The sequence below is a fragment of the Cervus elaphus genome, chromosome 21 (genome assembly GCF_910594005.1).
Source record: "Cervus elaphus chromosome 21, mCerEla1.1, whole genome shotgun sequence".
Taxonomy (NCBI): Eukaryota; Metazoa; Chordata; class Mammalia; order Artiodactyla; family Cervidae; genus Cervus; species Cervus elaphus.
In genome coordinates, this window is record NC_057835.1 from 64,011,584 (window position 1) to 64,038,203 (window position 26,620).

At 41.0% G+C, this 26,620-nt stretch overlaps 1 protein-coding gene across 3 annotated transcripts in view; it reads left to right on the forward strand.

Annotated features, from left to right (window-relative positions):
* The window catches only part of NCALD (neurocalcin delta), a 322,563-nt gene that overhangs the window by 217,048 nt on the left and 78,895 nt on the right, over positions 1-26,620 (forward strand). Inside the window, exon 5 of one of the 3 annotated variants that reach the window (XM_043879831.1) lies at positions 6,017-6,146. The exons of 1 other annotated variant lie outside the window; for it this stretch is intronic. The gene's annotated coding sequence lies outside the window, so the exon portion shown is untranslated. Of the gene's footprint in view, positions 1-6,016; positions 6,147-17,671; positions 17,819-26,620 lie in introns of those variants that run through there. One more of the 3 variants, XM_043879830.1, reaches the window with a different exon arrangement.

A 26,620-nucleotide genomic window follows, 5' to 3' on the forward strand; every position in this document is an offset into this window, starting at 1 on the left:
TAAGGGAAATTGGGGTCTGCAGTTATTTGTACCCCAGTATGGTGGTTTTATTTGTAATTTGAAAGCGGTTGTAAGAACAGCAGTAGTCTATGGGAGCAGCTTTGGGTCCCCTCGGGACCGGGGTACAGAAGGCCAGTAGAAATTGATGGGGAGCGCCTCAGTAGACAGGGAGGTTGATGCTGATCAGTACAAGTACTGCCAATAATGATAACGTGTTCCAGCTTCTATATAGAGACTGGGAATGGGGCAAAGTGACAGTTAGAATAGAGCACAGGTCCTGTGTTCTACTTACAGAGACTATTTTTTTCTTTCCTTGTTCTTTGAGATGAGAACAAAGAAACAATTGACTGGATATAGAAGTTTCATGACAATTAAATGACATTTTGTTCAGAATAATTATAGGGTTTACATGTTTCCTTTTGACAGTTGATCAAAAGGAAATGAAAATTTGCAATGCAGACTGCCCCCATGTAGATCAATAAGTAAGCTGCTGCATTTAATTTTCTTCCTAGGACTTTGGAAGGCAAACCGAGGGGGTCTTTCCAGAATTTTCCTTTTCTACTGCCTCAACTGGAGCTGCCCTATATAATTGCCCCACCGACGCTGCCAGCGGGTTATTGTCAACTTCCATCATACTCAGAGAATTTTATGGCTTCTCACTAGGGCTTTCCTGTATTCTGAGCCTCAACTCTAGTCAAAGAACAATATATTTGAGTACAGTCTTTAATTTCCTAGTATTTTGAGAACCCATTAACCTGGAAACATTCATGGACTCCTTCCCTTTTTCTGGAAATGTTTTCCCCCATGCTGTTGACCTTAAGAAGCCTGGATGCTAATGGTTTTTACATTTTTATTTCCTGAAAGTCTCATCAGGTTTGGCCAAAAATACTATTTTAGTACCTTTGTCTTAAAGAGTGCTGTGAAATTCCAAGGCAGGCCAAACTCAGGACACTGGTGGGAGTGATTTTCACCAGTGGGGAGACCTTATGTACAGAAACTTAAACTTGAAGGATCCCTCTTATCTCTCATGTGGGTGCCTCTTAGAATTGCAGCCTTTTAAAAAGAGGTTTCCAGGACCTAGTTTTTCAGCCAGTACTAAGAGCCCTTTCTCTTCTCTTTTTATTAACCAGAACATTTCATGGCCTTGCTAACAGCAGGGAAAAAGTTTTTTCACATTCTACATGCACACTATATTTTTAATTTTCTAAAACTGTAACTAGCTGCCAAAACTATTCTGGCATCCTATGAAGCAATGCCATTTGTCATCAGAAAACTTTTGAACTCTGCATAAATGCAAAATATCAAAGGACATTTTTATATCCTGACAAGGCTTAGAAAAACAATTTGACTGCATTTTATGGGTTTTGTTTGGGTTGAATATGATTCTGGTTGTCAGAAAAGGACTTTTCTTTTTTTTTTTTTTTGACTAATTATATCAGTAAAGGTTTAATCAGGAAAATAGAAACCACATTAGGTATGTCAAAAAAGGAGGTTTAAGATAGGGGACTGCTTTCAAAAGTAAGGGCTGAGGAACAAAAAACGGAAGGTGGGTTAACACAGCCGCTACCACTGGAAGAATAAAGAACCGAGGTGGTGTCCCAGAGCTGTGCTCTCCTTGGAATTGTCCATGTCTGCATCTGCTCTTGGACCTTCCATTGCTGCCGCTGGAACTACAAAGGCTCCTGGAGCCACGGAAACTCAAGGCTGCAGCTCCCGGAACGGTCAGCACCCTTGCAGCCCAGAGCCGCCTGCTGCCTCCACTGCTGGGCATGGCGCTGGAAGCAGAGAGAGGATGCACAATGGCCTCTCTCCTCCTCCCATCTTCCAGACACATGCCAGTGTGCCCCTCTGCCGGGATCTAATAGATAGTCAGTGGGCAGGATTCTGGGGAGTGTAGCTGGCAAAGTCCAGCTCCCTGCAAAACAGAGCTGAGCTGAGGAAGGGAAGGAATAGAATTGAGAGCGAACAGGCAAATGACAGCTCATGTCTGTCCTTCACACAAAAGAGAAACGTGTTCTAGACACATCTGACATGCAACAGCACAGCATCACGTCCCCCTTTCCAGCTTCATGAATCAATAAATGTTCACTTGGCTTTCTTTCCACTTCCCCAAATATTTTAAATAGCTTCCATTTTTTAATATTTAAAGATGGAATATGAATGAAAAAACTCAAACAATGCATCCTGTAGTTTATCTTTGGAAATTTGTTTTTTAGCCTGTTTTGGAGGAAGGCAGCTTTGGCTTATGTTTTCAGAAAATGCTCATTGGTCTACAAATATTTCTCATTTAATACTCCAGAGCACAAGAACTCTGCCTGACGCTTTCCAGACAGCACATGGGAGCCTTGTAGCCTGGGGGAGAAACAGTGATTTTTTTACTTGCAACCCAAGAGAGATCTTGAGAAACAGAATTTGTAAATAGGTTGCTGAAATATTTTTTTTCTACTGTAATGCTACTGTGGGCTCAAAGAAACAGTGTATATGCCAGTGCATACTGGTGCCTGTCTTGAATTTCCAGAGCTCTTTGCTTGAATCTCTTTATAACACGGGTTTCAGTATGTTTTGTATCATATTCATTTGCTTTTCTGTCATTCCCTCCCAGTAGATTGTAAGCACCTTAAGGACCACTATGGTGGTCACATTCATCTCTGGACCCCAGACCTGGTGGAGGCCTACCACTTAGGAAGAGGTCAAGAAATGTGTGGCTGTGGAACTGTGGGTTTGGAAGGTCCCGCCCTCTTCATGGGCTGTGTAGGACCAAGCCACAGGAATCACAATCTTCAGAGACTTGATTCATATTCTTCTGCACTACTTACTAGCTACATGACCTGAGAAGGTTACTAATTTTTCTATACTGTCTTCCATGTGTGTGTTAGTTGCTTAGTTGTATCTGACTCTTTGTGACCCCGTGGATTGTAACTTGCCAGGTTCTCTGTCCATGGGATTTCCCAGGCAAGAATACTGGAGTGGGTTGCCATTCCCTTCTCCAGCAGCTTTTCCCAACCCAAGGATCAAACCCAAGTCTCCTGCATTGCAGGCAGATTCTTTCCTGTCTGAGCCACCAGGGAAGACCCCCTACACCTCAAAGATCATTGTAAAAATATGTTGGTTCATGTATGTAAAGTTTCTGACACTGTAGTTACCATTTGCTAAGTACTTAATAAATACCAGTTTGCTATTGTATACTTTTTATTGGTTAAAAAGCATAATAGTCAGGACTTCCCTGGTGGTCCAGTGGTTGAGAATCTGCCTTGCAATGCGAGTGGACAAAGGTTTGATCTCTGATTGGGGAACTAGGATCCTACCTGCTGCTGGGTGACTAAGCCCACCCACTGCAGTTACTGAACCTGCGCACTCTGGGGCCCACAGAGCCACAATTAGAGAGCTCACCTGCTGCAACTAAGACCCCTCACAGTCAAATAAAAGTGGAACTGAAAGTGTTAGTCGCTCAGTTGCTTCCAACTCTTTGCAACACCGTGGACTGTAGCCCACCAAGTTCCTCTGTCCATGGGATTATCCATGCAAGAATACTGAAGTGGGTTGCATTCCCTTCTCCAGGGGATCTTCCCGATCCAGGAATCCAACCCAGGTCTCCCACATTGCAGGCAGATTCTTTACCATCTAAATAAATAAATAAATATTAAAAAATAGCCATCAGTTTCATCAGATTGCAATAAAAATACATTTAAATGACTTTTTAAAAGATTTGTAAATGAGAAATCAGAAAGACTTAGCTCATTTATGTGTTGAATATTTAGAAGCTTTCTGGGGGGAAAAGCAATTGTTTGAATTGAAGTGATCTGAGTTTTCAAGCACAAATTTAGATGTCTCAGTCCATTTAAGCTGCTATAACAGACAATTCAGTCTGTTCAGTTCAGTTCGGTTCAGTCGCTCAGTCATGTCCTACTCTTTGCGACCCCATGGACTGCAACATGCCAGGCTTCCCTGTCCATCATCAACTCCCAGAGCTTGCTCAAACTCGTGTCCGTTGAGTCGGTGATACCATCCAGCCATCTCATCCTCTGTTGTCCCCTTCTCCTTCTGCCCCCAATCCCTCCCAGCATCAGGGTCTTCTCCAACGAGTCAGTTCTTCGCATCAGGTTCCCAAAATATAACAGACTACCATAGCTTAAAAATAACAAAATGTATTCCTCCAAGACTAGTGCCTAGAAAATCTAAGATCAGGGTGCTGGCATATTGGTGTCTAGTGCAGGTCGACTTCCTGGTTCACAGATGGTTGTCTTCTTGGATTGTCACATAGTAGAAGCGAGGAGGAGCTCTTCAGAACACAGTAGAGCTCTAATCCTATTCTTGAGGGCTCTGCCCTCATAATCTTTTCACTTCCCCAAATTTCCACCTCCTAACACTATCCATTGGGGGTTAGAACTTCAACATATGAATTTCAGGGGGACACCAGTGTATGATAGTGAATAAATCACTTCGTGTGTGTGTATGCGCATGTTCGATTACTTGCACATGTGTTATTCACTTCCTCTATAAACTCTCCTTGGGAATTTCACATGCAGGTTTACTTACTATGAATTTTCTATACACTTGAGGATTAAAATGTCCCTGTTTGGTTTTGTTCCCCTGTTGCTTTTCCAGGTATCTGGGTGTTCGCCACTTCCTGCTATGAAAGCATTAGAAAGCTGGTGCCAATGTAGATAATTCAAATACTGGCTGCATATTTTCAAGTGTATTGTTTTGGAGAAGTCCAAAGGTCAAGGGTTAGTATATGCTAACATTTGTGACCCTGTGGACCGTAGCCCGCCAGGCTCCTCCGTCCATGGGATTCTCCGGGCAAGAATACTGGAGTGGATTGCCATGACCTCCTCCAGGAGATCTTCCCCACGCAGGAATCAAACCCACGTCTTAGATGTTTATATGTTGCTATTTATAGTAGAGAAGATCTAGAAGCAAGCAAACTGTAGCAATCAGAGAATTAACATTAAATATACTATGGTACATCATTTCATTAGATTTATATAGCAACTGAAAAGGATAAATATGGAGGCTTTGAAGGCTTTAAAAAGTATGAATCAGCCCACAATTAATGAAAAAAAGGGAAAATCTTTGGCTTCTGGATTTGAGTGCCAGCTCTTGTGTGAATTATCTGACTCCATGGATTAAGTCAGGCATCTCAGGCACAGGATGGTCACTCTTCTAAAACTCAGTGTCCTCATGGCTATAATAATGGTACTTACCTCATGGGGCTATTGTGAAAAATCAAATGAGGTAATTCACATGAAGCGCTCAGCACACTGCCAAATGCAAAACAAGCCCCCCCCAAAAGAATCATACCTAAATATTATCATTGTAACTATGGTCATTTTTTTCCTGTCAGCATTAAAGGTTGGAAGAGAGCATGAGAAAAAAATGGGGGTAAAGGTATTAAGCCCGATAATGGAATGAGTGAATATGTAATTTTGGAGCATTTCCCTTTATAATGTTTATATATGTTGACATTTTAGAAAATGTATTTCTCAGTCCCGATGCCTCCCAGGGGTGAAGTCCTCCTATTAGGGGTCCTCCTCTTTCCATCAGCTAGAAAGCCGCATTTCTCAACCCTGCCACAGCTCTCAGAATGCAAGCATTAAGCCTGGGAATCCACCGCACAGATTCTAAATGGACCAATTGTATCTTCATCCTTTCCGCAGCTGTTTTTGGAGAAGCTGCAGTTCTTAGATGCCTGATTATCCCACACCTGTGAGGATAAGAGATTGCTCCCTGAGAACCAAATCATGGTTGAAATTTCTGGTGTCAGAGGGTCTTTTTAAAAATGGGATGGCTTAGCATTTCCTCAGAATGCCGCATTCACGCGAGGGGTCTTCCACCTGACCTGTCAGGAACAATGTGTCTTTCAGGCTGCGGCTGCTGTGAATGGGACGCTCTGAACCTCCTCTCTTTAGGGTTATTATTCCGAAATCCTCATTGTAGGCAGTGCCCTCTTGGCAGCTGGACAGTAAAATGCATCTTTCTATCAATTCAGTTTCTTAATTTTTTTTTTTTTTGATAGCTGATTGGCTAAAGAAGTAAAAGCCAGCAGAGCTACATTTTATTTCAGTGCACCTGCATTATTTATGCTGTCAGAAACTCAAGGCAAGAGGCTGAAACTGTGATTATTATTAGGCTTGGGAACTGCAAAGGTAGGCAAAAGAAACTTTTCTTTTAATGTGGGTGGCAGGGAAATAAAATGACAATCCAGAAGGTACAAATTCTAAGGCTTGAACTCTGAAAAACAATCTGCCAATTAATTGCGAAGAGGATGGCATCTTAATTAAGCACTGCCCAGGCTTCGCGGGGCTCGTCCTCTTGCCACTCCAGCTTGGAGGGAAAGGTTGCTTCCTCAGAGCCTCCTTGCAGAGCCTTCCCAGGAGGAAGAACAAGATGCTGCCATCCGGGTTGTTGTTTAGTCACTAAGTCATGTCCGACTCTTTTGCAACTCCATGGACTGTGGCCCACCAGGCTTCTCTGTCCACGGAATTTTCCAGGCAAGAATACTGGGTTGCCATTTCCTTCTCCAGGGCATCTTCCCAACCCAGGGATCGAATCCGGGTCTCCTGCATTGGCAGGAGGATTCTTTACCACTGAACCACTCGGCAAGTTCTTCTATCCTGGTATATGAATGCTGATGAGAAGTGCTATTTGAGCTTGACCAAGGAATTGGAGCTGCTGGCAGTGGGGAGAGAGGCAGGGACATTCTAAGAGCTTCTATGGTTGAATGATGAAAACAGCATCTTCTGATTTTGAAATGGACAGAGACTTTCTGGAGACCAGGCCACGAAGAGACCAGGAATGTGAAGATATAGTTTATCAAATATTTTCCCAAGTGTAGTCACTTGATTATCTTCAAGTCTACATTTTCATGCAGTAAAAACGGGCCAGCAGCTGAAATATGGGCAAGCATGTGGGGTCCTCTGTGTAACGGACAGATTTTTACCCTGAAGCCTAATCCTGAGACTTTTCTGGGGCTCAATCTGGACAAATCCTATCATTAAAGGCATTCTAAAGCTGTCTAGTGTCTGCAGATTAACAGATCTGTTGAAGATGATTGTTTGATGATACGTAACTTGGGGGCCATTTGCATAGGGCTTTTTGTGCCAATAGAAGATACATACTCTGTGTAATCACCATGTCTTACCTTCAGAATCAGGAATTTAAAAAAAAAAAAACCCAAAACATAACTTTAAAAACATTTAATCGCTGGGAAGACCCAGAGGAATCGGGTGGAGAGGGAGGTGGGAGGGGGGATCGGGATTGGGAATATATGTAAATCCATGGCTGATTCATATCAATGTATGACAAAACCCACTGGAAAAAAATAAATAAATAAAATAAAAAAAAAAAAAAGAAAATAAAGTAACAAAAAAAAAAAAAAAAACGAAACAAAAAAAAAACATTTAATCGGTCTTTGTATTAGAGCTCAGATGAACCTAGGATCCAGTCTGCCACCTGATAACCGTTACCTGGTTACATAGGTTTACAAAGCCCCCCATAAGCTGCCCACGACCGGCTCGCTCATCATGTGCCACTTGCTTTTCTTAGTGCTCTGCATCCTGGCCTCTTTTTCAATTCCTGAAACACGCTGTGCACCCTCTCATCTCAGAGGTTTTAAGCCCATTTTTTTCTTTGCTCAGTGAACTGACTTGCTCCCAGCTCCTCAACTGACTCACTCTTTCTTCTGCACTCAAGGGTCATATCTTCTGAGACCTTTTCTGTGGACTCCCAGACTGTGGACTCCTCCATGGTGGGCACCGGGTAGCTCTCCTTCTGTGCTAAAGGTTGTAATTATTCAATCACTATAAACTCCATGAGACCAAAGTCCAAGTCTTTCTTATTCATTGCTATTCCCCTGACACACATGGAAAGCACTCGTTGAAGATTATTAGGTGAATAAGTGAGTGAAAGTGAAAGAGCGAATGAATGCAAATATCATCGATATCTAGGTCAGATATCAATAAATCTAGATAAAATTCTCTTCCATTTTGAGGAATCAGTGACACTAATTCTGTGAAGGACAAAGATGGGCCAATGATGTTTATATTAGAGCTCAGTGGCTTCAAATGATGGAAAATCCACTCAAGCTGGCAAGGCAAAAAGAGAAGTTACTCATTCGCTATTGAGGTGCTCATAGACCCCAAGGAATCTGGAGGAACTGGAGAGGCCTGCGGAGCTCAGACACTCAGCTGGGGACTCGGGATGTAGGACTCAGACTCCAAGCCCCTCATCCTTGTTTAAAAGGTTCCTCTGTTACTCATTCCCAAGCGAACAGCCTCAATGAGTCAGGAGTCTTCTTTTCATCTTGACTTCATGATTCTCCTCCTTTGGGGAGGGTCGCCTCAATCTCCCCGCCCTCTACCAAATTGCTTCTCTACTCCCATTCCTGTTTAAGCTCTCTATACTGGCAATTGAGTGTTGCATGGTGAAATTCCTCATAACAAAATTTCTTGGCGAAAAGGCCAATGTCAAATCTTGCTGCTCTGGAAAGTTCTCTGAGTCCCTCCAGCCCTGGCACAAGTTTACCCAGCACTGGGGGCTCTCACTTCTATTTCGTGAGGTTACTGATCTCATGACTGAGCCCTGAGGATGCCAACAACCTTACACTATGGGAAAGTCAATCATTGAACATCTCATTTTACATGTTAAAAAAAAAAAAATCAAGGCCCTAAAAGCTCTGGCAATCAGCTTAACTCTCAGGCTGTCTTGGTCCTGGTGGTCTGGAGCCATATCCCAGGGGTCTCCATGCAGCACCATTTCAGTGATCACACTGCCTCTTCAGAGAGATCTTGCTTTTGGTTCTCTGGTTGGCATCAATATGAAAAATGTTGTTGCTTTCCACAGATAAGATACAGGAAATTAAAACATCCTCAAGGCAGGTTTAACAGGACAGACCTCCAGGATCGCTTTGGGTATAAAACACCCCATTCCAATTGGCAGGTCCACACTGCTCTATCTAAAATGGATAACCAACAAGGGCCTGCTGCATAGCACAGATATTTCTGCTCAATGTCATGCGGCAGTCTGGAGGGGAGGGGGGTGTGGGGGAGAATGGATACATGTGTATGTATGGCTGAGTCCCTTCACCCGTTCCCCTGAAACTATCACAACATTGTTATCAGCTATATCCCAATATGAAATAAAAAGTTTTTATAAAAACCAAAACATCCCATTCCACCCAGCCAGAGAATACACTCTTTCCTGCAATACTGAGTTACATCTTACTCGTAGATGACAGCGAGAGAGCAGTGTGGTCCCTCGGTTTCTTTTCTTGCTCGCTGTTTAGCACATTCTTTGACTTGAACGTCAGCCCAGTCCTTGAAAATATTGTTATTGCAATTGAAGTCCTTTTATAGATGGAAATTCTGGAATCAGAGGACTTGATGGAAGGGCAGTCCTTGGCCTTCTGGAATGTATGATGTGAAGATATTGCTGTAGATTTTCTGGTAATGCATTTGCTCCCAGCTGAGAAGGACAGTTCCCCCCACTGAAGCTCTGTAGTACTTTGCTGTGCTTCTCGTGGGATATTTGCTGTCTCCCTTCCTCTGCCCTGCTAGTTGCTTGAGGCTGAGTTCATCTTCATTTCTCCCGCAAAGTTGCACTTGGGAGACGTGCCCAGGACACACCTGTTGCTGCGTTAGTTTACTATTGCTGCCATGGCAAATTATCCCCATCTTAGTGGCTAAAGCAATACACGTTTATTATCTATCAGTTCTGGAGGCCAGAAACCTAAATGGGTCTCACTAGGCTCTACTCAAGATGTAGGCAGGGCTGTGTCCCCTTTCACAGGCTTTAGGAGTGGATTCACTTCTTAGTCCATTCAGGCTGCTATAACAAAAATACCATAAACCAGCTGGCTAATAAACAACAGAAATGTATTGCTCACAGTTCTGGAGCCTGAAAGTCCAAGATCAGGGTGCTCTCATGATCAGGTGAAGGTCCTTTTCTAGGTCGTAGATTTCTCATTGTGTCCTCATGTGGTGGAAGGGCCAAGCAAGCTCTCTGGGGCCTCTTTTATAAGCACCTCATACCATTCATGAGGGCTCTACTCTCAAGACCTAAGCAATCCCCAAAGACCCTACTTCCTAATACTATTACATTAATGGTTAGGTTCTCAACATACAGATTTTAGGAGGATGCAAACGCTCAGGAGTAGCAATTTCCTTTCCTTTCCCAGCTCCTAGAGGAAGACTGATTGATTCATGGCCCTTTGTCCATCTTCACAGCCAGCAACATCAGGCCAAGAACTTTCCACGCAGCCATCTTTCTACCTTTCTCTTCCACTTTTAAGGACCTTCATAATCACATTGGTGTCACTAGATATTCCAGAATAATCTCCCTATTTTAAAGTGAGCTAATAGACAACCTTAATTCACCTCTGACACATAGGATAACAAGTTCACAATTTCCTGGGTTTAAAGCAGGGACACCTCAGGAGCAGGGAAGAAGAGCATTAATCGTGTTGCCTAAACATGGTAACTGAACTCAGTAGCCTATTAGAGCAATAGTCAAGAAGATGGCAATCTCCTTTAGGACAAATGTCTTTTTGAAAAGTTGTAATAAATTGTTTTTTTGTCTGACTCTTTGTGACCCCACGGACTGTAGTCTGCCAGGCTTCTCTGTCCTCCAGGCAAGAATACTGGAGTGGATAGCCATTCCCTTCTTCAGGGGTTCTTCCCGACCCAGGGATTGAACCTGGGTCTCCTGCATTGCAAGCGGATTCTTAACTGTCTGAACCACCAGGGAAGCCCCCTTTCTATAACTGAATTGCATTTTATATTCACCAGGGAAGGTAGTTATGCTTTAAATGTCCTAGTTAATTATTTTGTACATTAGGATTTATATACATTGATTTTATTAAAGCAAGATTCACATCTTTTGCATTGTTAACACATTTGTTTTCTATAAGTCTGTGTGAGGGTTATTATGGAAGAGTTTTCACATTAATAAAAGAACTAGGAATTTGCCATTTTTGAAGTATGTGATGCAGGCATTTTTAGGGATGGATTTTTTAGAAGAGAAGCTAATGCAAGTTTAATCCTGTTTTCCCTCTTTTATGTAAAATGAATAACTTAATAGGCTAACTATGATTCTATGCTGTGGTTTTAACTATCACTAAATGCTATAAAGTGGAAATATAGGCTATGAAAATGCAAATTCATTATAAATGCAAATTCATAGTTCTCTTGATGTTAAGAGTTATTGTAATTTACTTACTAAGGAATTCCATGAAAATCAGAAATCACTTCATGTAAGTTTATTCTTTAGACAGCATAAACTTAGGGTAAAATGGACCCTAATTAGCACATTTCTTAATTATCCTTCCTAATTGTGAAGTTTAGCTCTCTGTTTAGCTATTTCAGAGGCACTACTAAACTTGAGCATCACTCTTTATCACCGCCCTGCAAGGTCATTAGTTATCGCTGTTTCACAGATAATCAAATGAAGATTCAGAAAGGTTAAGTAAGTTGTCCAAAGTCACAGAGATGAAAAGTCATGATTGGGGAGCCCACAATTAAATCTGAGTGTACCTGATTCCAAAATTCAAACACTTTTGATTGCAATGCAGCAGGAATCCTTGATGTTCACATTTTGGACAAAAACTCAGCAAAATGTTTGACTTGTGGTTGCAGATAAATTTCAGGACTGATGCCATAATCTTGTTTATAGGAATTGCATTTCAACACAAGCACCACAAGAAAGTATCTAGATTCCTCATGTTTTAGAGTCTATTTCTTTATCTCTTGGCAGTAAGACGGAATATAATCCTTAATCCTTGATGATTTGTAAAAGTCAGGTTTATTAATGTGCAAGAGTGTCTGACAGTAAAAGACAGTTATGGTTCTGAGAGAGAGAGTGTTGATCACTCAGTTGTGTCCGACTCTTTGCGACCCCATGGACTGTAGCCCACCAGGCTCCTCTGTTCATGGGGTTTCCTAGGCAAGAATACTAAAGTGGGTTGCCATGCCCTTCTCCAGGGAATCTTCTTGACCCAGAGAGCAAACCTAGGTCTCTTGCATTGCAGGCAGATTCTTTACCATCTGAGCCCCAGGGAAATAGTGCTTTAGGTGCATGTAAATTTTGGTATATTACATTTTTGTTGTTCGGTTCAAAATATTTCTACACTGGAATGTAAATCTTTTTTTCATGGGTTATTTAGAAATGTATTACTTGGTTTCCATTTAGAGATTTTCTATTTGTCTTTTTAATATTGAGTCCTAGCTTTGTTCCCCTGTGTACAAAGAGTATACTCTGTGGTTTTGATAATTTATAATGTGTTGGAAAAAACTTCTGTGGCCATGAACACTAATTAGGATTTTGACCAGAATATAAGAATTTTAGAAAACTTTGATTCTCATCTTCTCTTACCTTTTGTGCTAATGTTGCCCTATATTTTGAATCTATATACATGTTAGCTCCTATAATACATTGGGGTTTATAAAGGTAGTATTCATCTAAATTCATATATCTGCCCTTTCTATATCTCTATATTTCCATCTAGGATCATTTTTCTTCTGCTTAAACAATTCTTCAGAAATGTATGTAACTCTATTGAAACAATACCCTCAATTTTTGACTGAAATGTCATATGTCACTTTCATTTAAAATTTTTAATTAAACTTTTATTTTGAGATAAGTGTAGATTCTCATGCAGTTGTGAGCAACAATACAGAAAGAACCCACATGCTCTCCCTTCGCTTTCTCCCTAAAAGTAACATCTTGCAAAGCTGTAGTAGAGTGTTATAACCAGGATATTGACATTAATACAATCCAGATACACAAAGTTTGTCTCTCCAGTTTTGAGAATGCTAGGAGTCCCGTACCACTTGGGAATTATCAAGTAGTTTGAGGGAAAACATAACAGATAATGTGGAGATTGTTGGGCTTATATCAATATATTTTCTTTTTATCTGAGATCTTGGTACTTAAAGATTGCTGCCCTTTCTACTCTTTGATGCCTTCCAGTCACTTAAAAAAAAAAATCTACCCATTATTATCTCAGTGAGAATATTAGTTTGAACACAAAAAAACTCCATTATACTGTGAAACAAAAATTACTGAAGCATGTGAGACCCAAATATTTGCTTCGGTTAAGACTATAATAATTTGGGTGGCTTTATTAGGATATTTTCAGTATTTTACTTTACCCATTTTTCTTGATTCAAGTGTTCTGGATTACGCTTTCTTGGCATCTTACTCCTTGTGTGTGTGTGTTAGTCACTCAGCTGTGTCCAGCTCTTTGTGACCCCGTGGACTGTAGGCTGCCAGGCTCCTCTGTCCATGGGATTCTCCAGGCAAGAATACTGGAGTGGGTAGCCATTCCCTCCTCCAGGAGATCTTCCCCACCCAGGGATTGAACCTGTGTTTCCTGCATTGCAGGCAGATTCTTTACTGTCTGAACCACCAGGAAAGCCCATGCTACTCCTTAGGCCAAAGCTAAGTTAAGATGAGCAGAGTTCTCAAGCGCAAAAAAGATCAGCTGGGCTTCCCCCACTCATTAGAAATTAAAAATAAAACAACCCCCAAGTATAAAATAGCCATAAGAAATAATCCAGTGCTTTTCACAAATATATCAAATGTAAATTATCTCCAAAATCTGTGGAGCTAGGTTTCCTGGGTGTAAATACTGACTCTGCCATGTACTAGACAGGCAAGTTATTTAACTTCTCTATGCTTAAGTTTCTTTAGTTTTGAAATGTGGAAAAAAATACCTCCTACCTCATAGTTATTATAGTGAATGATTTAATACACCTATAGCACTTAAAAAGATGCTCCAGAAAAAAAAAAAAAAAAAGATGCTCCAGATATAGTGGGTGCTCAACTGATCAGTTAATGTAAAAGATTACCCAATATCAATAGCAATAGCCATAAAATACATCAGTATATAACTTACGTACACTTATAATAGACATGATTTCGTAGGGATAAGTTTGATTTACCTGACAAATTTACTTAAATTCATTCATTGCTAGAAAATTTTGTGATTACTCAGTATTTTTTCTTCCTTCTTTGGCCTTTTTGGGGGGTTAAAGGGAGGCTCTCCTTTGTTAGCAGAAAGAAAAAACCATTTCCTTCTCTGCATTTATTTCCCAGTCTACTGGTCTAGCGGGTAGCTCTAGTCTACTAGTCTACGGGTAGCTCAGCTGGTAAAGAATTCGCTTGCAATGCAGGAGACCTGGATTTGATCCCTGGGTTGGGGAGATCCCCTGGAGGAGGGCATGACAACCCACTCCAGTATTCTTCCCTGGAGAATCCCCATGGACAGAGGACCCTGGCGGACTACAGTCCATGAGGTCTCAAAGAGTCCAACATGACTAAGCACAGAGGCGTCACCAACATTTATTGAGCACGCATTGTGTTCTGGGCCTTGTGCTAACCACAGAGTTGTAGAGACGAGTAAGATTCATCTTTTTCCTGAAGCTCTTTGTAAACTTATCAGAATCAGACAGATAAGTAAGAATTGACATATACCTTGAGCCACTTACCCTGTGGCAGGGTGTCAGAATTTTAGAAAACCTTAACTTTATAATCCTCATAACCACCTTAGGATGTAGGCATTGAGTAACTTGCCCAGATGAGGTTTGAACCCAGTGCTTCTAAAAACTTCTGTAAGTGGGAAGGTCTATGGCCTTCCCACTAATGTTGAGATAGTGACACAGCAACATTTCTACCTAGAAATAAAAGGCTAATTATAGCTGTCTACTCATGGTCTAAACCACCTGTTAATTCAAGTGTGTGAACCCAAGTTAGACTGCTTGTTTAGTGGCATTTACCAGTTATTTCCGGCAAAGTGGTCAAACTAATAATAGGCAACCTTGACATTCATACAGCAAGTGAAAACTATAGTGCAGTACTATTTTGGACGGAGTATTTTTAAATTCAGTGAATCATTTTCACCTAAAAAGTGAGTTTTTATTTTAAAAAGAAAATGACTCGTATTCTCTTCAACATGGTGGGTTGTGTTAGAGAAGGCCCTCATGTGTATTTCCTATGATATTTCCAACTACATTTGGATTAATTAGCCAGACTGGTAGCAACCTGGGGTTTCCCAAGTGGCACTAGTGGTAAAAGACCCACCTGCCAATGCAAGAGACATAAGAATGTAGGTTTGATCCTTGGGTCAGGAAGATTCCCCTGGAGGAGGGCATGGCAACCCACTGCAGTACTCTTTCCTGGAGAATCCCATGGACAGAGGAGCCTGCCAGGCTAGAGTCCATAGGGTCACAAAGAGTCTGACATGACTGAAGCGACTTAGCATGCACGCATGACGCTTTTAGACTTTCTGGTGGCCTCGATGATAAAGAAACTGCCTGCAATGCAGGAGATCCGGGTTCTATCCTTGGGTCAGGAAGATCCCCTGGAGAAGAAAATTTACTCCAGTATTCTTGCCTGGGGAATTCAATGGACAGAGGACCCCGGCAGGCTACAGTCCACGGGGTCACAAAGAATCAGACACAACTAAATGAACAATACTTTCACTGAGCTCCAAAGAGATCATTACCACAATTTCAACCCTGCAGAAGATCAGTAACTTCCTTTGTTGGAAGAGGAATCTCTAATTCTAGGTGACCTGCAAAGGTAAATCAGTGACGGCAGGTTGGAAGCACGCTACAGAGAAAAGAATTACAACTATCCACTTTTCATTTTGAAGGTCAGTCCACTGATAATTTTAACTTACATTGAGTGCCTAAGTCAGTATACAATAAAGTATGCTTAGTCTTAAAAGTGATAGAAAATTCAAAATGAAAAAGTGTGGGTATTGGTTAAATCTTCAACTAATTAAAGGCCAGAATTTTAGGAATTTTTAGAACTGGTAACTTCTTGTTTCAGAGGACATCACCTATAGGCAAACTGTGGTACTGCAGTCTCTCTGCATAAAGAGGAAGTGCTGATCAGGCAGCTGTGGATTTAGAGTCAAAGAGATGGTAAAGCAGACAGTTCAGAGCACATGGGTCCCTGGAAGTCTAGAAGGAAATGCTCTCTCTCCTCTCCTCCATCGCTGTGATGTGCATTTCTGACAGAAAACCAGAGCTATCCACTGGAACAAAGCACAAATCTGTGAATTGTGATTGCGGCCGAAATCTGCCATCGGTGCAGCATCTTGAGGCATTGAGATAGACCTTGAATTCAATGAGCTTGCGCTAATAGGTAAATTCCTAGCTATCATTAATCTGAAATGAAAGGGGGAGTGTTCCTTATAGCCTTACACTTTAATGTTACTTTTGCAGTGCTACAGCTAATAATAGCATCAGGAAGCTATCTTTTCAAATAAAAGTGTATCTTTTCTCCCAGTTGGGGCTGGGACAGAAGTAAAGAAAGAGGGAGATGGGATAGGAGGATTCTATGGTCAGACAATTTGAACATTAGTCTTATTGTTCTAGAAGCAATTCCTGACTCGAACCAAAGAAATTTCATTCTTTTGCAGTGACATAAATATAATCTTCTCAGCTGGCTTAGCTTCCACTTGTATTTTGTAGCACCCTAGACTTTTTATTTTTTTTCCTGTTTAAAGAATCCAGATTAGACATCCCGATAACTCCAGCATGGGAAGATCCTTAAGGTTTTGAGAGCAATCTTTTCTCCTCGCCTGTTAATCTCTTTCCTCTTTGAATGTGTATACATTTTCTGAATGTATTTTTCAGAAGACCTTCCTCTGGGTTTCATTTCATTTTATTGAATGGACTTCCTGTTAATTAAGAGGGAGAAGGAACTGGGAAATAAGCCCTTGTGTGTGGTATTAGCAGTAAGTGAGGCTGGTCCTAAGGGAAACGAAGCTGAAGTTAGAAAATAGGCAGGGCTGTCCTTTTCTTCTGCTGCCCTAGACTTTCACTGAGGTTTGTGTTTGGGGACACTTACCCATTTTTCTCCATGCTGAGTCCCAAGGGGATGTGGACAAGAGTATTTTGAAGGGGAGAATTTAGCACTTGTATGGTGACCCCTAAAGTAAAAGCCCAAGAAACTTTTCAGTGTCAAGTATTTTAAAGCAGCAGTGCTTTGAAGCTCTTTCAGTCGTTCATTCCTGCATAGACAGTTCACAATATACAGATCCCAAATTCATCTCACCTGATTCCCCATCCTACTTCATACGAGGCTCATCAGACTCGGATCTGACTCGGGGCCACCACACCCCTTCTTCTCTGTCTTGCCATTACTAGCGTGGACTCAGTACAAGGATGCGGATTCTTAGATCATTTTAAAAATATCTTTTCTTCCAGCTCCCTTTTGAGCTTCAGTTTTTATTCCATTTACTTACAAACAGATTTAATTAGCTTGGAATACTACTCCCAGAATTTCTCAGTTCTTTCCTTCTGTTCTACACAGAGAGAGAGAGAGCCACGAGCTTCATGCTGGTGGCAGTGGGACCAGTGGGACTTGAGAGGGGCATGCCTTTTCCTGCCAGTAACTGTGCGGAGCAGACCTCCGCAGCCCTGAAGAGGAAAGTTGTTGGCAGTTTGCAGTCATCACTTCAAGGGCTGAGGTTGTCGGGGAGCTGTCCGTGATGGGTGGTGGGGTGTGCACACAGACACACACACGCACTCACACACACATACACACCACAGTGACAGATGACCTATTGAAATAATTTCAGAGCTGTTCTGTGGTTGCTACGACAACCAATGCTCTCTTGGCTTTCATCTGGCCATGTGACAGGGACTTTGACGTCAGCTAGAGGCAGAGCCTGTGGCTGAGTCCACACGGTCAAAGGCCTGCGAGAGGCTGGGTGGGTGCTGGCTGCCGCCACTGCTCTCCACGCTGCTGCTTCTGCGTCCCAGGGGCTGCGGAGCATGGACTGTTAAATCTTGCACTTCTGCTGTGTGAGGTAATCAGCTTGCTTTATATACAATAGTAAGACGTGTTTATAAATCACAGTGGCTTTCCCCTCTCTCTCACCTCTTACAAGTTTGTCTTCATGAGCAATTATTGTTGTACCCGGAGGCAAAAATGTGAAGCAGCTTTGAGTTGTTCATTTGGGGTGGAATCTCTGGCATTTGGTTAAATTTGGATTCATGTTCTGGGAAGTAGGTTAAAATATAATCGCCTCCCTTGTTCGGCACTTGCTAACGTGACATAGTTTAGAGATACAGACTTTGCAGCTTGAGCCAGATATTCCCCGTTGAATTCCAGGAATCTCCTCTTCAGTATTGTTTCGGGTTTAAAGACGCCAGCACAGCTTGGCAATATGTGGCTAAGTTTGCCTTTATATATATATATATGTATGTATGTATTTGCTACCGTATTCTGAATCAGCCTAAAATAGTTCAGAATTTGGTCTCTGTCTTGTTTGTAGCATTCATAAGGAGCAACAATAGGCACAGTGGTAAAGAACGTTATAGTTTGAAACAAAAGTTGGGGGTTTTCTAGTAAATCAAGTATTCTGAAAATACCAGTGAAAACTGTCAACAGCTTCCTGTTTAGAGAAAAATAATCTGGACTATGCCAAGGAAGTTGGGGTGGAACCCCTGACATGTGCGCATGCAGTTGCTTTTTGGTTGTTTGAGCAAATGTGCACATTTGCAGTATCTTCCTCTGAAAATTCAGCTGTGAAAAGGAAAGCGTTGGATGGTCTTCACTAAGGCATCATGTAAGCTATTTTTGTGTTTCAAAATTGAAATAATTACCTAGAGAGGAAAGCAATAGCCCTAAAACTAAATTATCACAGGTAGATCTACTTTAATTCAAACACAGATAAAAATAGTCACTAAAAATTGTTCTAATTCTTGAAGGAGTAATTTGATAACTGTGATTAAGAAGGCTTTTTATCTCTATTCCTATAACAATATGTACTGCAAATTGGAGGAGGGGGGATTTGCATTGCTGTAGTTCATTTCTTTCCCAGGTTGAGTAATTTTGAATTTTCTGTCATTGCATACAAGTTGGGTGATGTTTGTGGCTTGTAATTCAAAGAAAACCTCTGGTATTCAAGTTAATTGAAGCCTAGATTTATAACCAAACTAGCTAAATCTTACCAATGTAACTGGAAAAAAAGAAAATTTTAGAGCAGCACATTTAATATACCTACTGATGAATAGAAAATAATCATTTGACTATTTAAATGAAGAATACATATTTTATAGTATGTAAGCTATATATAAATTTAATGCAAGAATAATATTGTTCTTTTCTGTATTCTTTGTTAGTTTCTGAATTCTGATCACCTTTATTTTACTCTTGGAGATGAACACTTTGAACAGTAGCTTCAAAAATAAGTTGTGAATGCACAAATAATTTCTCAATACCTTTCAATGAATGAATATTCATTTGACTTGCTGGCATTTGATATGTCTATTTTTGGCCAGAGTCTCCATGGAGGATTTTCCAAAAAATCTAATGTGCTTACACTCCAGGCACAACTACTGAGGCATTATCTCATTGTTTAATTTCTCTCATAATAACTCAGAGGTCATATTCTTAACACTTCTAGAAATATGTTCATTGATTTGCAATATTTCCAGTAAGTATGAATAGGACCAATAGCGAGTAGCACTGTCATTTAAAAACAGTATCTTTGATGGGGGTATTTTGATGTTTGCTTCTTTTACTCAAAATTAGGAATTATCATTATAGTTTTTCCAGGTAGCAATGGTTTTCTTGATGCTCTCTATATGCTTTAGAGTTATAAAATAATTGTATTCAATTCCTTAATAAAACAGACTGGATTTTAGCAACACAGAATAAGTAAACAATTCAATGTTGATTGGCAAAATGTCAATGACAAAGTTTATCATTAGAAGAAAGCAGCCTAAGCTATAATAGCGGAGCTACTTCAGAATCTACAGGTCTTTCCTTATGGCAAAATAAGGGGGAAAAAGGACTCTCATCAGAATCATCTATTTACAGCATTGAGACTGTTGATTTCAAGGTTAAGTTTGCTTCAACTTCAAAAGATACTAACAAGAAATGATTTACTCTAGAAACCTGGATGTTGCATATCAAATGCTTTCAGTTTCAGGGACTGTAACCTTTTGGATGTCATAGACCTTTTGTCAGTCTGACAAAGCCTATAGGTTCTTTTTAGAGTGATGTTTTTAAATGCATAATAAGGTATGCAGGATTACAAAGGAAACTACTTTTATTGAAATACATTTGCCAGATTTTTAAAAATTGTGAAATGTGTGTTGTTAATAATTCATTATTAAATAAACCAAATTGGCAGCAGTTATAATAACTACCATAATTGTGAAGTAATGAGTGTAAAGGTATTTTGAGATGGCTACAGTGACTGTAATAGGATGTGAGAATATCTGTGACTTCTCTTGGCAACAAAATCACAGGAAAGGTGGTAGGTGGTTTGTGGCCTACATTTTAATTGAAAGATACTAAATTTCAGTTTGAGGTTAGTGAAACTAAAGATATAATATTTTTCCCATCCAAGTTCCTGGATCCTGTGAAGTCTGTCCACCTCTGAGTTAAATGATATGTAAGCTGGTGATGCTGAAAGGTCTTGGAACCGCACTGGACAAAACCCACACCACTGTTTCCATATCAGTTCCACCACATCGGATTTTATTCTCTGAGTGTGTGAATTTCACAATATTCTCTAATTTCCCTATGAAAGGGATGGTATCCACAGAGTTACCAAACTGTAAATTTCTTTTGTTTTTCTCCTTAATCCTTAAGTAGTCTTCTATATGACCTCCTGCCTGGTTAAATAGGGGTTAAGAGGAAAAACTCACAGTGTTAATACAATTTATACAAGTTAAAGCCATGGACCAAAGAAGTAAGACTATAACTGTTTACAAAGGGACTTTTATCCAGTCAAAGAAACAAGCAATAGTACTCAGATGAAGAATGCAGGATGTTATATGAAATCGTTCGTAACTGCAGGAATATTCTAGAAGATAGTTTGTGTGCTCATGACAATTGAAATGAGCATTAGAGAACTTATGTCACTTTTCAGTTTGATGTAAAGCACACAAATGTGTAAATTGATCAATTGTAATATAGATCTCAGTTACGCTGGATAGAGCCTACAGGTTCACCTATCAGAGGTTCTTAGAGCAGGACACATTGAAAATGAAATGGGGAATGCTGACACTTCCCAAGTAATCTGAATGCAAAATCTTATTTGATTTATTGGATATTCAAGAACAATATAGGAGATATTAATATTATTGTTTAGAGTGACTTATGTAAGAATTGCCTCATTTCCATGTCACTCTTAATTTGCAGAAGATACTGCCTAATTTTCCTCCCCAACTAACCAGGTGCCTTTGCAGTTAGCTGGCTGATGTCATCTATTATTGCGTTTCCAACCCTGTGTTTAGTCCCAGCCATCCTTTCTGTTACATCAGCACTGTCACCCTGGCCTAAGAAAATTGGAGCTATGACATTATGCACAAGCTGGTGTTTAAACTCAATCCAAATCCCTAACATTTGAAATGGATGCTTAGCAATGTTTCTTCATGTATTCTCAGGGGAATTACAAAAGAGGATTTTCTCAAACATTCCTTATTCTTTGGACTAGGAAAGAACACCTGCTTTGGGGGCTTTGAGTCTCTGTGGCAACTTGATAAAGAAACTTGGAAAAAAGTTGAAAATCTCTGACTCCAGGCTGTATTGTTTGCTTCTTTCATGGCTGGTGTTTGAAATTTCAAGTTTAGAAAGAAATGTGCCATTATTTTTCATGAAATCAACCATTATTTTAACGGTGCCCTGTGATGGAAATCCAACCAGAAATAGCATTCCAAAATATAGAATTTTTTATTGTTTCCAGAAGTGATGCCATGAAAGTTAATGTTCATTAACACATTGATATAAAAATTATATGATAAATATTTAAATTCACTGGAGCCACATTCTCTAAACCAAAAGCAGTCTGTGCTTATTATTTCTATGGTGAGCTTTAGGGATTTGGGGGACATATTTTTATAAATGCCTTTAATTAGAGACATAGCATCCCTTTAAAATTTAGTTGGCACTAATGGAAAACATAGTATACTTACATTAAAGTTCAATATTTGATTTTCAAGAAAAGAAACCTGTAGTCTGCAAGATATCCCAGCTGCTGCCTGTCCTAATGGGAGAATTGTCCATATTTTCTGAATTCTGTCCCAATGAGTGCATGCTTAGTCACTCAGTCCTGTCGAATTCCTTGTGACCCCATAGATTGAGGCCTGCCATGCTCCTCTGTCCATGAGATTTCCCAGGCAAGAATACTGGAGTGGGTTGTCATTTCCTTCTCCAGAACTCAATGAGCGCAAGAAAACCAGACTGCATATTGCTTTTACTCAAAGATGAATTCTTTGAAGATTTGTCCTAGAATTTTTTTACTTTGATGAATTTAAACCCCATCCATTAGAGGTAAATGCTGAGAAGAGTGTTGTATTCTTTGGCTCACTGCTCTGCTGACTCCCACAGACTTTCATCTGATTCATACAACTAAAACCACGACGAATTTTGTGACGGCCATGTTTACGACATCCTTGGAGATAAATTAAAAAATAGCAGCCCACAGTGGTTATCCGATCCTATGCCTTCCCACATTTTACCATGCATCAGGTTCAGCCTGAGGCAGCATCACTCAATCAGCAAGCATTTTATTAAGTGGCTACTGAACCCATAGTTCATAGCAGGCATTTTGGGCTTCTCCCTCAATGGTCCTTGAGTAATAGCTGCCACTGGCATGAAGAGCCCAAGTTACTTTATGGACTTCTGACTATTGTTTGCTTGAGCTTTTTATTCAAGCCTGTAGTCTTTCATGCATTCAATAAGTTTTGAGCACCTGCTGTGTGCCAGGCATTAGACTAGACACTATGAATACTGTGGTGAACAAGACAGACAAGGTCTCCACCATCATGGAACTTACAGTCTACTTATATAGGGGACCTGCCCAGAGACCTAAGTGTTGACAGCAACCAAGGTTTCTCCTTCACAGCCATGCTGGCCAGTGTAGTCAAAAAGAGAATCTTCTCTGTATGGTAAAAAAACAACAACAACAAAAAACAAAAAACAAAAGAAAAGAGACAAGTGAACAACCTAGGAACCACTGAATTTTACACCAGAGTCAAACCTTAGAAGAAGCATTCCTCAGTTGGTGATCACCCAGCCTAATTTGCGGGCACTTGTTCATATCAGTGTCAATGATTCCACATCAGTATGCCCAGCCCTATTCCCAAAGGCTACTTGTCCTCCTAGTTGAGAAGATATATGAGACTGGCAGGGACTGACCTCGAGAATAATTTTCCTTTATGCACATACCCTGCCTTATGCAAATAGCAAGAGCCATTTCATCTTCTGAAAGGAAATCCTTAAGTTAGTTGTGCTCAAGTGTATCAATCCTGTCTTCCCTGTACTAACCCAGTCAAGATAGGTTCACTGCTCCAATAAATAGCCCCAAATTCCAATGGCATAATGCAGGATTGTTCCTTTTTAAGTCACCCATGAATTAGATTTGGGAGAAGGGCTCCACTCCACACAGTAATCCAGGGATTCAGGCTCCTTCCATCTAGTTAAACTGATCTAGAGGTAAATCCTGTCTCTACCACTTGCAGCTGTCACTTTGGGCAAATTACCAAAGTCACAGTTTCTCACCTGGATAATATAATAGTAATTAGTACCTACCTTATGTGGCTTCCCTGGTGGCTCAGTAAAGAATCTGCCTGCGATGCAGGAGACCCAGGTTTGATCCCTGGGTTAGGAAGATCCCCTGGAGAAGAAAATGGCAACCCACTGCAGTATTCTTGCCTGGAAAATCCCATGGACAGAGGAGCATGGCGGGATACAGCCAATGGGGACGCAAGAGTCAGACATGACCTAGCGACTAAACTACCACTTACCTTACAGATTCTGAAGTCAACTTATTTGGCATGGTAACTGACAAGTATTAGGTAACAACAATGTGAACTGTTATTCATTTTCTATCCCTGCCACCACCAGTGTCCCCCCAGGACCCGGGAAGTACCGGTACCAAATCTGGAGAAGGTGTATCCTGATGTCATGGTAACAGCTGACACTTAGAAAGGTAGACAGTCTTCTAAGCTCCGGTACCTGAAAAAAATGCACAACATGAGAGTTTTGAGTTGTTTTTTTTGGGGCAAAATGAGGACTGCAGCCCAGGAGACAGCACCTCAGCTAGCTCTCAAGAGGTTGGGGTGTGGGTGGGTAGGTCAATATATGTGATTTTGGTGAAGGGAGAGTACATGCAATGAAGTCCATATTTTTCCAGAAGATTTCTGTTAGTCTCATGATGCTTTTTTCTAGTCACAAGAACAGTTGTCACCAAGAAGGATTTTAGTGCTTTGCTAGATATGAGGAGATACAACAATTGGGCTCATAAAATCAGCTCCTGAAAATATCTAACTATCTAAAGACCTGTTCTGCCAATTTTCCCCCAAAAGAAAAGAGTGCTTCATCTCTGAAGCACCACCCTGAACTCCTTTCAGGGATGTTGAAGGTCAGCAACTGGGGCAGCATGTGATTTAAACCTTGTAGAGGTAGATGGAAAGTGCCAATTTGTAGTTGACAGCTCTTTTCAAAATAACTATTTTTTCCCTTCACAACATCCTGGTTTTATAAATGAGGAAAACTGAGGAAAGGAGAGCTTGAGCCAGTTGCCCAACATAACACACAGTATATAACAGAGCTTGAGGTATTTGGCTCTAGAGTCACTACGCTATATTACCTTTTAAGCTGAAATATATTGTATTTTGGACTTCCCCGGTGGCTCAGATAGTAAAGAATCTGTCTGCAGTGTGGGAGACCCATGTTCAATCCCTGGGTTGGGAAGGTCCCTGGAGGAGGTCATGGAAACACACTCCAGTATCCTTGCCTGGAGAATCCCCATGGACAGAGGAGCCCCAATGGGCTACTGTCCCTAGGGTTGCAAAGAGTCAAAGAAGACTGAAGCGACTGAGCATGCACGCAAGCATATTGTATTTTTTCCTAGAAGTAATGTTACATGTTGTGACACATTGTACTCTCTAAAAATGGCCCTGTAATTATATCTACCCCGTCCCCCAAGCTTTTCTGGAGTATTGCTGCTCTTCCTCAAGAGGTAGAGTCTATCGCCTTCCTCTTGAACCCACACAGGCTTTGTGATTGGTCCAACTGATACAGCACAATGGAAACAATGCCAGATGACCTCCAAGGCTGGATTATAAAAAGAATTCAACATACTTTTTCTCTCAGCTATTCTTTGTTTCTCTTACACATGGCATTTGCCCTTGGAAAGGAACCACCATATTGCGAGGAAGTCCAGACCAATTAGAGGGGCCACGTGTAGGTTTCAGCTAACACCTCCAGCTAAGATTTCAGCCAGACAAGGAGCATCAGCAACCAGATGTGTGAGTGGGCAGGCCTTCTAAGGATTCCAGGCCCCAGCCCCAGGTCCCCCTTATCCTTCCTTATGCCAAGTGAACCAGAGATAAACTGTCCCTGCTGAGTTGTGTTGCGTGTTCAGTCTCTCAGTTATATCTGACTCTTTTGAGACCCCATGGACTGTAGACCACCAGCCTCTTCTGTCCATGTAATTTTTCAGGCAAGAATAATGGAGTGAGTTGCCATTTCCTACTCCAGGAGATCTTCCCCATCCAGGGATTGAACCTGTGTCTCCTGTGTCTTCTGCATTGGTAGAAAGATTCTTTACCACTGTGATCCCTGCGGAATCCTGCCCTAAATGACAAATTCATGTGCAAAATAAAAATTGCTCTTGCTTTAAGTCCATACATTTTAGAATTATTTCTTAGGCAACCAGAGTAACTGGAATGTATGGGGTAATTGGAAATTACTGAAATATCTGTACCTATGTGGACTTTGGGTACATACAGATTAAATAGGTTTGGGGGATTTGGCATAAGTGTCTAACCTAATTAAAATAATTTCTGGAGAAAAATATATTTCAGTTCAGTTCAGTTCAGTCACTCAGTCATGTTTGACTCATTGTGACCCCATGGACTGCAGCACGCAAGGCTTCTCTGTCCATCAGCAACTCCCGGGGCTTACTCAAACTCATGTCAGTGATGCCATCCAACCATCTCATCCTCTGTTGTCCCCTTCTCCTCCCACCTTCAACCTTTCCCAACATCAGGTCTTTTCAAATGAGTCAGTTCTTCGCATCAAGTGGCCAAAGTATTGGAGTTTCATCTTCAGCATCAGTCCTTCCAATGAATATTCAGGACTGATTTCCTTTAAGATGGACTGGTTGGACCTCCTTGCAGTCCAAGGGACTCTCAAGAGTCTTCTCCAACACCACAGTTCAAAAGCATCAATTCTTTGGCGCTCAGCTTTCTTTATAGTCCAACTCTCACATCCATAGATGACCACTGGAAAAACCATAGCTTTGGCTAGATGGACCTCTGTTGGCCAGTTAAATTGTAAATGGGCTTTAGGAACATATCCTGTTCACAAATTTGGAAGAGCGACCCTGCATAGTAATGCTACTGCTGGTTCTAGGGGATCTGGGCTCCACTGAGATGGTCTGTATGCATTAGTGGGATCTCCCTTGTTGCCTCCTGCTGGCTGGGCCCGTCTCTATAGGAGAGTCTCATGCGGACAGCAGTACTTGAGCCACTTTCCCTTGGTCACTGCCCAGTCTATCTGCTTTTGTCTCTTTCTCACACCTACTCTGTCTAATGCACTGCCTACTTTTCTATTGTTAGATCCTGCTGTCTCCTTGACTCTCCTT